The sequence below is a fragment of the Gossypium arboreum genome, chromosome 9 (genome assembly GCF_025698485.1).
Source record: "Gossypium arboreum isolate Shixiya-1 chromosome 9, ASM2569848v2, whole genome shotgun sequence".
NCBI classification, from domain to species: domain Eukaryota; kingdom Viridiplantae; phylum Streptophyta; class Magnoliopsida; order Malvales; family Malvaceae; genus Gossypium; species Gossypium arboreum.
In genome coordinates, this window is record NC_069078.1 from 17,540,625 (window position 1) to 17,551,692 (window position 11,068).

At 38.2% G+C, this 11,068-nt stretch overlaps 1 non-coding gene across 1 annotated transcript; it reads right to left on the reverse strand.

Annotated features, from left to right (window-relative positions):
• Positions 1–511: 511 nt before the first annotated feature.
• LOC128281173 (small nucleolar RNA R71) lies at positions 512–617 on the reverse strand. The gene has a single exon (XR_008271385.1). It is a non-coding gene; the product is annotated as a small nucleolar RNA R71 (small nucleolar RNA).
• Positions 618–11,068: the final 10,451 nt, after the last annotated feature.

An 11,068-nucleotide genomic window follows, 5' to 3' on the forward strand; every position in this document is an offset into this window, starting at 1 on the left:
GAAATTGAGTGGACTTTTAGAAAAAGAAGACGTGAGAAATCGACTCAAAGACAAGCCAAGATAGACCTTAGAAATTAGAACGATGGACAAGGTAATTGAGTCAATAAAGTGCACAACCCAATCCTTATTGCTAATGATAGGGATCATGCCATCAGACAATATGCTGTGCCACTTTCAATGAGTTAATTTTTGGGAATTAGAAGGTCGAATATCAAGGGACCCCAGTTTGAATTGAAACCAATGATGTTTCAAATGTTCCAAACGGTGGGCCAGTTGAGTGGTATGCCCAAGGAAGATCCACACTTACACCTTCATTTCTTCATGGAGGTATGTGATTCATTTAAGTTAGCTGGTGTGATTCAAGATGTACTGAGGTTGAAACTGTTTCCATACTTGTTGTGAGATCGAGCACGAGCATGGCTGAATTCATTGCCACCAAGTTCAATATCTACTTGGCAAGAATTAGTAGAAAGGTTTTTGGTTAAGTATTTTCCACCGAGTAAGAATGCAAAGTTGCATAATGAGATAACAACTTATCAACAATTGGATGATGAGTCTTTGTATGAGGCTTGGGAAAGATTCAAGGAACTACTTCGTAAGTGTCCTCATCATGGGATTCCTCATTGTATCCAATTGGAGATATTTTATAACGATCTCAATGCACATACAAGATTAATGGTGGATCCTTCTGCGAATGGTCTGAATTTGTCTAAGTCTTATAACAAGGCTTATGAGATCATTGAAAGGATCGCAAGCAACAATTATCAATGGCCAACGAATCAAGTAGTTTTGGGAAGATGTATAGCTAGAGTGCATGAAGTGGATGCATTGACCTCACTCTTTGCTCAAGTATCTTCTATTTCCTCAATGTTAAAATAGTTTACCACTAATGGTTTAAATAATTTTGCAGATGAATCACCAAGTCAGTATGATGTAGTTTCTTATGTATACTATGGAGATGGTCATTCTTTCGAGAATTGCCCTTCAAATCCCAAATTAGTGTACCATGTAAGGAACCAATATAAAAAAAATGGACAAGGAACATAGTCTAATTCCTACAATTCAACATGGCGGAACCATCCAAACTTTTCTTGGAGTATTCAAGGAAATGGACTGAACAATAATCAAATGCAGCATAGACCCAACCAAACCCAAGGGTTTAACCAAAAAGCCCCAAAACCACCACAAGCTGAATCATCAAACAGTTTGGAGAACTTGTTGAAGGCATACATGGCAAAAAACGACGCCCTGATCCAAAGTCAAGCAGCAACGCTGAAAAATCTAGAGAACCAGATGGGTCAAGTAGCTACTGAGCTTCGTAGTAGACCACAAGGAGCCTTGCCGAGTGACATAGAAAATTGAAGAATATGAGTAAGGGACATTGAAAATTGGTTGAGTTATGAAGTGGTAAGATTTTGGAACCCAAGGAAGTTTTGGTTGAAAACAAGCCTAATGAAAGTGAGGGAAGTCAACCAATAGTTGAAGTTCCTACAATAGAAAAGCTAGATGCTAAAAAATCTGATGAGGTAAACCCTAAACTTGTGAATTCTAAAAACCTAACACCCTCTTTTGTAGATTTGCCTCCTCAAAAATGTTGTATCAACCTAAAGTTTCATATCCTCAAAGACTTCAATAGAACAAGCAGAAACAAGAGGTACAATTCTAGAAGTTCTTGGATGTTTTAAAGCAACTACATATCAACGTACTGTTGATAGAGGCTTTAGAACAAATGCCCAATTAGGTGAAGTTTATAAAGGATATCTTGTCCAATAAGAAATGACTTAGTGAGTATGAGATTATCACTTTGACGAAGGAGTGTAGTGCGTTCTTACACAACAAGCTACCTCTGAAACTGAAGAATCCTAGAAGCTTTACAATACCTTACAACATTGGTAAATCATATTCCAGAAAAACTTTGTGTGACTTAGGGGCAAGCATCAAATTGATGCCCAAATCTATTTTCAAGCTGTTGGGAATAGATGAAGTAAGACCCACTACTGTAACACTTCAACTTGCGGATTGTTCGTTAGCATATCCCGAAGAAAGATCGAGGATGTTTTGCTAAGAGTTGATAAATTTATTTTTCCTACAGATTGCATTGTTTTGGATTTTGAAGCAGACAAGGAAGTTTCGATCATCTCAGGGAAACCATTCCTAGCCATGGGAAAAACGTTGATAGATGTACAAAAAGGCAAACACAGGATGCGAGTTCAAGACAATAAGGTAACATTTAATGTTCTAAAAGAGATGAAGTTTCCTGATTCAATGGAAGAGTGTTCAATAATAGAAGAATTAGAAACCTTAGCTTCTATAGGAAGCAATTCTAAAGAAGACCCATTGGAGAACACTTTAGGGTCTGAACCATTCGAGGATTGAAAAGGTAATGAAGGTTTGGCTTTGATGGAAGTCAATCCGAGGATTTATATGCAACCACTGCGATTCGAACCGCTAGAGTTGGAAGTTCAAGAATTTACACAATCCAAGTTGTCAATCGAGGAACCGCCTAAACTCAAACTAAAGGTACCTCTGTCTCACTTAAAATATGTTTATCTCAGTGATAGTTCTACTTTGCCTATGATTATTTCAGTAGAACTCATAGAACATCAGGAGAGGCAATTGATTGTTGTCTTAAAGAAATTTAAGAAGGCAATTGGTTGGACCATGGCTGACATACGAGGTATAAGCTCTTCCTTCTGTATACATAAAATTATTTTAGAGGAAGGTTAGAAAGGTAAGATTGATGGGCAAAGGAGACTTAACCCTATCATGAAAGAAGTGATTTGGAAGGAGATAATTAAATGGTTAGATGCGGGAATTATTTAACCCATCTCAGATAGTTAGGGTAAGTCGGGTCCAATGAATATTGAAGAAATGTGGGATCATGATTGTTGAGAATGAACAAAACGAGTTAATCCCGGTGAGAACTGTCACGAGTTGGACAATCTGTATTGACTACAGAAAGTTGAACAAAGCCACCCATAAGGAGCATTTTCCTTTACCTTTTATGGATCAAATGTTAGATCGATTAGCAAGTAACGAATTTATTACTTTTTAGATGGATTTTCGGGATACAACCAAATAGTTGTAGCCCCAGAAGACCAACATAAAACTACTTTTACCTGTCCATATGGTACATTTGCTTTTAAGCAAATGCCTTTCAGCTTATGTAATGCACCTGCCACATTTCAACGGTGTATGATGACACTTTTCACTGATATGGTTGAAAATTATGTTGAGGTTTTCATGGATGATTTCTTTGTGTTTGGTAATACTTACGATATTTGTTTGGATAATTTTGATAAGGTACTCAAAAGATGCGAGGAGACTAATTTATTCCTTAAATGGGAGAAGTGTTATTTTATAGTTAAGGAGGGAATTGTATTAGGGCATATGTAACACCCCTAACCCGTCTCCGTCACCAAATTAGGGTTACAAAGCATTACCGATCAATCGAAAAACATTTATCATCATGACATTTAATAATTAGTCTCCATAAAAATATCAAACACATGCATTTGGTCCCTAAATCGAGCCTTCGAGGCCCTAAAAATAGCTTAAAAGCAATTCGATAATAATTTGAAACAAAATAGAAGTTTTAAGAAAAAGTTGTAAAAATGTGAAACTAGTGGTCACACAGCCGTGTGACATAACCTAGGCCGTGTAACAATCGAACAAAGGGACACACGGTCGTGTCCCAACCCGTGTCCTCACCCTTGTAACTCACTGAGTTGGGTCACACGGCATGTTGCAAGCCGTGTAACTCTCTCACTTGCCACACACGGCCGTGGGATCCAAAAATATACCCTAAATTCATGTCATTTCAAGGTTAAAGCATATCTAACTAACCATACCATTCGAGCACACATTCAAGGGATTTAAACATCATTCAAACACATCTAAACATACCATTTCAAACATCATAATTCATCTAACAAATATGCCATTCAAAGGCACCACAATTGAATCAAAACATTATGGATAAAACCAAAGCAACATAGCTACTTTTCAAGCATAAAACCTAATTCAATTATCTACCAAAACCATTTCCAAGCCATCACAAACATACCAAAAGACCATGCATTTCAATCACCTAAAAGTGGTCAAAATGACCTAACTTAACAAGGCATTACAAGTCCATCAAGCCAAACATAAACTTCAAAGGCATAAACATACTAAATCAACCATTTTCACATTCATGAACTACCATTACAAAAGGTCTCCAACAAAATACATAAAAACTACCGAATTGGTTGGTGGATAGTGCAAGACAAACTTCCAACGGATCGAGCTTTTGATTATCTATAAAACAAAGGAAAGTAACTACGTAAGCAATGAGTGCTTAGTACGTATAAATTCAAACATAACTTACCATTACATTAGCACAATTTATAGAATAAGCACAATATCATGACCAAGACCGTATGCTTAGCATAAGCCTATACAAGCAGCATCAACTCAAGAGTTAGTATACTTATCCATGTTACAAATGAATCCAATCACATACTAAGTAAGTTTCACATATACATCATTTAATTCATCAGCCTTTTCATATGATCATGAACCGTTTTATTTGTATACTTACCATGCCATTTCATTTTCTTACCCGTTGAACCATCTAGAATTTCATCGGATACTCGGGAATACTCACACACATAGTGTGACCTTCTATATAACCATAACCTTTCCTTTTCAATGATGCTCACACGAGATGTGATATGGGTCTACTCACATGAGCTGTGGGTCGAAATGTTAGCTACACGATGTTTCTCACACAAGCTGTGGAGAATCTGCAACAAATGTAAGACCTCAGCCATCGGTAAGGCATTCAAGACCAGCACCCGAAACATGAAATCCCTAATGACATGTCATTCGTATCCTAAGAATTCTTAAAGTTCAAATGGGATTCATTATCTGTCAATTATTCATACGTCGATACATTTACAATTTCAAGTCCATTTATATTAACACAATATAGCAATAATTAATTAACTAAAATTAAAACGACCATAGTTCATATGAACTTACCTCGATAACTAAGGTCGCAGAAGTAAAGTTGAATACTAATTTGAAGCTTTTGCCTTTCCTCGATTTAAGTCCAGTTGTTGTTTATATTGGTCTAAATGAATAATTTCAATCAATTAAGTACTTCTTGTATTCAACTCAATCTATAATTCATATTTATGTAAAATTTTAACATTACCCTTAATACTTTAACTTTTTATAATTTAGTCCTTAAACTCATAACATGAAATTTAACCGTTTTAACCTAAATCCATATAAACCAATGCTACAAGGGACCTTGGTAAAACCCATAATTATCAAAATTTCACAATAAAACTAATAGATTTACATTTTCAACAATTTAATCCCTATTTGTAAGTTCAACCAAAATCACTTTACGAAACATGTTTATTTTACAACCAAGATTGATAATCTATGAAATAACTTCAAAAACAAACATGAAAAGTCCCTCAACTTTTAATAGTTTTACAAATTGACCCCTGGGCTAGCTAGATTAAGCTAAAATGAACTCAAAAACATAAAAATCATTAAAAGCGGAGCTTGAAAACATACCATGCACTAGCAATCAAGCCTGGTCAAACCTAGCTTCCCTCTCTAATGATGAAAATGATTTTGGTAAAGAAAAACCAAGAAGATGATACCTTTTTCATCTTTCAATTACTTAACCCTTTTAACTTAGTTATCAAATTATCATATTGACCTTTTAAAACTATTAAAATTTCATCAAAACCTATCCATACACATCCACTAATATATAACATGGTATACTTATCATATAAGTCCATTAACTTTCCTTTCCTTAGCCATTTAGCCCTTTTGACTAATAGAATTCAAATTTTACACCTTTTACAATTTAGTCTTTTTTACTTAATTAACTATTTTAACTTTAAAATCTCTTAACTAAACTTTAATACAACCCTAATATAATCTCATAGACCATAAATAAATATTAAAATAATAACTCACTCATCAAAATTTTGGTCCCGAAACCATTGTTTTCGACACTGCTGAAAACAGGTTGTTACAACTCTCCCCTGAAGGACTTTTCATCCCCGAAAATATTTGTAACACCCCAAACCCGGCCCAGACGTTATGGCCGAATCCGACGTGCCACATTGAAGTTAAAAGTCCCCGTTTTCGTTTTAGTGTTCTAATAAATCATATTTGTTACGTTTAACCAAGTGAATGGAAGCTGTGCACCAGGTAGGTATCCAAAAACAGAGGAGGTGAGCCATGAAGGCTGCTTAAGTACCAAGCTCTTCGGTTGGATCCAATCCTAGACATGCCCACAACCATTGCAAAACTTGTATATAACGAGTTGAAATTTATTTAAGTGGATATCTTTGATAAACCGAAAAATCGTGATGTTGCGTTATTTTGAAAACGATTATCATTTTGAAAACACGCCCTAAGTCTAGCCCATTTGTATTGTCATCAGTAAAGTTTAAAGTTTTTGAAAAATAAAATAATCCCAGAAAGAGAATAAATTTAAAATGGCCTTATTACAACCCAAAAATAAATATTATATAAAATAAACTAGAGAAAACCAGATATTTAATTTAAAGTCCAATAGCGATCACCGTGGCCACTCTAAATCTCCTCCGGCTCCAAGTCCCCAAATCATGGCTCACCTGCAAGGTTAAGAAGGGGGTGAGTTTGGAAACTCGGTGTACAACAAGCCCCTTTCAGAGCCCAAAACAATATCAGCCTGCTGGGCCTAAGCCCAAATTCAATCTCAGCATATACTGGGCCGAAGCCTTTACATTATTCATACCACTGGGCTGAAGCCTTTTCATTATTCATATCACTGTGCCGAAGCCTTTATTGTAAACGGTATGGCCCATAGGCCCAAATCAATACCACATGCACTATTAATGGATGTATACAAGCCTGTTTGGGGAGACTACTCAACCCACCAACCGATACTCTCCACCCGTACCAACCAAGCTCTCCATGTGGGGAATAACTCAACCCACCCAACCAAACTCTCCACTGGCAAGATAGTCATTTATCATATAACCGAGGCCTAGCCTCTTTTAATAATCAGGGCAAAGCCCTTTTTGATAAACGGGGTAAAGCCCTTTTGTGGCCAGGGCAAAGCCCTTTTGATGGCAGGGCATAGCCCTTTTGCACTTCCTCCATTCATATAAAACCCAACCCATGCATATATGTATATATCACGGCATATCATGTGCATATCATGGCATATTATGCACAAATCAGTATCATATGCATCTCAATTATAACATAACCCTAGGGGTATAATAGTCATTTTCACTAGGGGCAAAAAGGCCATTTTCACATTATAAGGGTAATTTTGTAATTTTACCAAAATATTAGGGTTTTCCATGTTCATTAACAATTATCAATAACTCCAAGTGTTTAAACAATGATTTTAACGCACTTTATCAAATTCGGGCTTTTGGGTCCAAAACCCCTAATGGGCCCTACGAATGCCGATCTAGCCCTTTAAGCCCTCATAATCCAAATTTTACATCAGATCCACTCGTTTAACAAGCAGTATATCCAAGTTCCATTTTCTATCAAATTTACCCCAAATGGGCCCAGAAGCCCATTAGGACCGATTTCAGCCCCTCGAGGCCCAACTTACCGTGATGCCGAAAATCGTGCTCTTACCTGTTCCAACGATCCCGATCATCAACTTAGCGAATCTAACTAACCTATGAGCGTTCGCATGTTCACGAGTCCTCGAAATGCCGAAATTTTAGCATTTTGGCTTTTCGGCATATATCGATTTAAGCTACGAAAAAGGGTTCGTTACACACCTGCTTTGTGACGTTCACCAACGAAGTCTCCCATGGCAACCTACAATTATCCATCTCCATTTTTAGTGTACAAATCATACTTATCAAACCCAAAATCCACCTTACCACATTCGGCCAAAGATCCCTAATGGCCATAGTTCACTTACCTTCACAGGGTCTGACGATATGATCCAAGCTTATCCAAATCGACACCCCACTCCTTGCTACTCCTCCAACGTAACTATTCCACTATACAAACCATAAAAATCAAATGAAGAAGCCCAATAAGGCCTATATCTCTAATCTGCCACCTCCCTAAACTATGGGGGTTTCGGCTTTTGTCAACTGTTACTACTGAATTAATTTAGAGTACGAATACTTACCACAGTCTCCCTTCTTAAATTGTTTAAAGCTTAGAAGATAAAAGGATTAGCCACCAAAAAGTGAAGGGAAAAAGAGGGTTGCTGGTCAATAAAGAATCGGCACCACCGAGCTTCACAGGTTTGGCTTTTGCGGCTTTTCGGCAGGAGTGGAGGTAAGGAAAGAAGTAGTAGATGAACGGAAAGGAGTAGTGAACTGGTTTTGGAAAAAGAAAAGGAAGAAAGATGATGGATGGAAGGGTGGTAGGTCTGCTAGAGAAGAAGAAAGAAAAAGAAAAGACTAATCCTATGGTTTACAAAGAAGAAAACGACACAACAAGCTCCCAAATGCCGAAATACTAACCTAATACCCCTTTGCCGAAATCCCTTCTCTAATCCCCTCTATTCAGCCAACTCTATCTCTCTCTTAAATCCCTAAAATCTCTCCCCTTATCACTCCTTAATCCATGCGTTTGACTGATTCAAACTCTCTCCCACAGAGTTCTATTCGGCTACAACTCCTGCAAGCTCAAAGCATAAAAATAACATCACATTTGCCATCACAGGGAATCGAACCCAGGTTTCCCCCAACCACTTACACGCCACCTTTTTAGCACCCTAGTGGCGTCACTTAGCCACTCTGCCAGAGGCTCTTTTATGATACATTCCACCCACAATTTTTAATAAGATCACCTACCCAAAGCCCATAACTTCTTAAGTCCAAAATTCAAAAATTCTACCGGGTTTTGGCCATACATGGGCCTTTCATAAGCCCATTTACACACTCCAATTATGAATTTCACAACCAAATATCAAATTTTAAAAACTTTACCAAAATCTCGAGAATCACGAAAAAAACCTGAAAATCAGGATGTTACAACTCTACCCTCCTTAAAGAAATTTCGGCCTCGAAATTTTACCTAATCCAAATAGTTGTGGGTACTGCTGATGCATCGCCTCCTCGGTCTCCCAAGTAGCTTCTTCTTTGCCATGGTTTCTCTAAAGTACCTTCACAAATGGGACTGACTTCCTTCTCAGCACCTTGACGTCGTGATCAAGTATCTGCATATGTTCTTCTTCGAAGGTCAAATCCGACTATACTTCGATTTCTGCAACTAGCACGATATGAGTTGGGTCAGAACGATATCGCCTTAACTGGATGGTACTCAATCAAACAGTCATAGTCCTTTAACAATTCTATCCACCTTCGTTGTCTAAGATTCAACTCCTTTTGAGTCAGCAAGTACTTAAGACTCTTATGATCCGTATAAATAATGCATCTCTCCCCATACAAGTAGTGCCTCCATATTTTAAGCGCAAAAATTACCGCTTTCAACTCCAAGTCATGAGTAGGATAGTTTACCTCATGGGGCTTAAGCTGTCGTGAAGCATAAGCGACCACTTTACCCTATTGCATCAACATGCAGCCCAAACCTACATGTGACGCATTGCTGTAAATAGTGAAATCCTTACCAGACTCCGGCTGAATCAACACTGGCGCTTCTATCAGAACCTTCTTTAACTTCTCAAAAGCCTCTTGTTGCTTATTTGTCCAAAAAAATGGTGCTCCCTTCCTTATAAGTTTAGTTAACGGTGCTGCCAACACAGAAAATCCTTCCACAAATCTTCGATAATAACCTGCCAACCCCAGAAAACTTCAGATTTCTGTTGCTGACCTCGGTGGCTTCCATTCCAGAATTGCCTCAATCTTCCGAGGGTCCACCTTGATCCCCTCAGCAGACACAACATGCCCCAAGAAAGTTACTTCCTTTAGCCAAAACTCACACTTACTAAACTTTGCATAAAGTTGCTTTTCCCTTAGCATTTGCAGCATAATACGAAGATGCTCATCATGCTTCTCTTCCGTTTCCGAATACACCAAGATATCATTGATAAAAATGACTACGAACCGATCCAAGTACGGCTGAAACACCCGATTCATTAAATCCATGAATGCTTCCGGTGCATTAGTCAAACCAAAGGGCATAACCAGAAACTCGTAATGACCATATCGAGTTCTGAATGTCATCTTATGAATATCCACTTCTTTGACTCTCAACTGATGATATCCTAACCGAAGGTCGATCTTAGAAAATACCGAGGCTCCTCTTAGTTGGTCGAACAGATCGTCGATTCTTGGAAGAGGATACTTGTTCTTGATCGTCAGTTTGTTCAACTACCGATAGTCAATGCACATCCGCATGGTCCCATCTTTCTTCTTTACGAACAACACTGGTGCGCCCCACGGGGAAACACTTGGTCTTATAAACCGTCTATCCAACAGTTCCTTAATCTGAGCTTTCAGTTCTACCAACTCCTTTGGTGCCATCCTATAAGGCGCAATGGACACTGGAGCTATTCCAGGTAACAAGTCGATTCTGAACTCTACTTCTCTGTTTGGAGGTAATCCAGGAAGTTCCTTCGGAAATACATCTTGAAATTTTTTGATGGTCCTAACCGATTCCATAGTTATCCTCTCAAGTTCAGCTTGACTTACAAATGCCAAGAACGCCTGACAACCTTTCCGAATCAACTTCTCGGCCCTTAAAGTGAGACAACATTGGACAAATAGTTCCTTCGCAATCCCCAAATGGCAGCTCCATCAAATCTCTTACAAATATCTTATCTTGTATCTCTAAAGGTACCACCCTAAAAAGTTTATCTACCTTAACTGAGTGTCCTAAAGGGCTTATCACCGATACCCCACTCATAGTCTCCTCAGGAAGCATACCCAATGCCCTAGATACATCACAAGCAACATACGAGTGAGTGGAACCCACATCAATCAAAGCAGTGTAAGGCGTGCTATGAATGAAGAACGTATCGGTTATAACATCAAGAGTGTCACCCTCCTCACGACGCCGTGCAGCATAAACCAACGCCGGCTGTCGAGCTTCAGCATGTCCAGCACCCCTGCCAGGT